The sequence below is a fragment of the Belonocnema kinseyi genome, chromosome 1, assembly GCF_010883055.1.
Source record: "Belonocnema kinseyi isolate 2016_QV_RU_SX_M_011 chromosome 1, B_treatae_v1, whole genome shotgun sequence".
NCBI lineage: Eukaryota > Metazoa > Arthropoda > Insecta > Hymenoptera > Cynipidae > Belonocnema > Belonocnema kinseyi.
In genome coordinates, this window is record NC_046657.1 from 96,411,814 (window position 1) to 96,413,940 (window position 2,127).

The 2,127-nt window shown below is 37.2% G+C and overlaps 1 protein-coding gene across 3 annotated transcripts in view; it reads right to left on the reverse strand.

Annotated features, from left to right (window-relative positions):
- Window positions 1-2,127, reverse strand: part of LOC117181544 (putative phospholipase B-like lamina ancestor) — a 22,837-nt gene that overhangs the window by 12,802 nt on the left and 7,908 nt on the right. The window lies entirely within an intron of this gene.

Consider the following 2,127-nt stretch of genomic DNA (forward strand, 5'->3'; position numbering starts at 1 on the left):
AATCTCTATCCCATCCACACACTACTCCTTTCCCCTGCCGAGTGAGTCACGCCTACCCCGAAAGGGAAATGGCTTAATGGTGTAATAATAATAATAATAAAGTAATGATACACATTTAGTGGGAACAATTTTTTTCAGGATCAAAGTATTTGTTCGTTAGTTAGTTGACACTGTTCTATCTTCCTGCTTCTATTTTTGGTTCTTATATTTGATTTATTTTTGAAGAACAGTCAAATCGTGAATTAGATTTTTTTCGTTTGTAAATAATTATTTATTAATTATATACATATATATAATAAATAAGTAGTATCTATCAAATAAAAAACTATACAACAAAATCAATTTTGTAAATTAACGTATAGATTAAGTGGTCTATCTCAGACCTCTGCAAGCTTGTCAAATAAATCGTTAAAATGTTCAACCTCCCGGTGAAATAATAATTATCTTGGTATTATTCGATTTGATTTAATTCTTACATGATATAAAATGTAAAGAATTATTTGTAAAATTTATCAGATTGTCTTTGGTCGGACTCGTCCGGCACGAATTCTCGAAAATGACCAAAATATGACTTTTTGAGGTTTCTACCCAATTTTTCATAATATTCTGACGTGATGGACAATAATTTTCTCTGTTGGATTCGGGTGCAGCCAGCGAAAAATTACGCGAGAAATAATTCCGTATACTTAAAGAAGTGGAAAAAAGTAAAAAAAAAAGACAGACTAGAAAATAATATCAAATAGTTGTAGAAATCTTCTTAAAAATGTCATCTTATTTTTAAAACTAATGCAGGTATTTAACTTTTTGTTCTTTATTCGAGTTCGCTTTTTCTACATTCATCTTTTTTTCTCCAAAATAAGATAAGCGACGCTTTTTACATAAACGACACATGATACAATACTAAAAAAAAGATTCCCATCACAGCGAGAAAAAAGCTTTTTTTAATAGAATGTATCTTCTGGTTTATAATATTTGAGTATTCATAACTTTGTCAAGATTTTTTCTTTTTAATAAATAAGTAAAAAGAACGTACGACTCTGCTACTGATTCTGCGACACTAATAAGCATGAATTGAATAAAAGGTAAAAGAGATGAAAATTGTCCAAAATAGTTGAAAAGGGTTACAATTTACTAAAATAGGTGAAATAGGTGACAAATTTCGAAATAGCCGAAAAGAGGTGAATTGATAACACAGAAAAATGTTATAGTTTCCCACTTGAAGTATTCTCGTTTTGAAAAAAAAAATTATAACAAATGACTTGCAACAAAAATGACCCCGCTGTATTTCTGTGCAATATCTATTAATGAATTATATATATATATATATATTTATATATTAATATATAGTTCGGTTTTGATTCCTCTAGAATCAAACCGAAGGGCCTATGATAAAGCCACCGAACGCGTCCTCGGGTTGCGGATAGAGGGTCCCTGTACCAAGGGTTTCTGCTGAATATGGTTACAAAAATTAATAGGCAGTCGCGGATAATTGTCCAGGGGTGGTCCCGAAGGATTTAACTGCCAAGGGGAGCTGTGAAGACCGTGCCGAAAGCTGAATGGCACCTGGGTGAGGTGTCTAGAACGGTGACTCTGGGATACCGCGCGATCTCTCAGAGTACGCAGCCTTATCCTTGCATGCGGGGTTCTACAAGGATGGACGAACCCCTTTCCCTAGCTTCTCGTGGGAACAACAGTGACAACACCAAACATAGTTGTAGTAAGTGCGGTTCAAAACAACAGAACGCGCAGGGCTCCCGACAATGGGTCGGCCAACAATGCCGACCACTCTAGAGCTGGGGGAGCCATTGAAAATGGATTCAATGTGATGGATCGGCGGGATCTCGTGACATTTGGGTGGACGGAGCAACTGAATCACGACTTGCTAGAGTGCTACGATGCGAGTGTGATCCGCGAACGGGGTTACGTGGCACGGCTGCATGCTTTGTGGTGCGAGAAACACCCGGAGCTATCGCACTTTTCGCAGCAACGTCTGCGAAATCATGCTGAACTACTCCGTAAAAGGGTATATGTAAGCGGAACGCCTACTCTACCACAGCTAGAACAAGCCGGCAACAAAGAAAGAGAGGCGACACTAAGACCAACCGCGGGCAGGCATCCAATAGATGA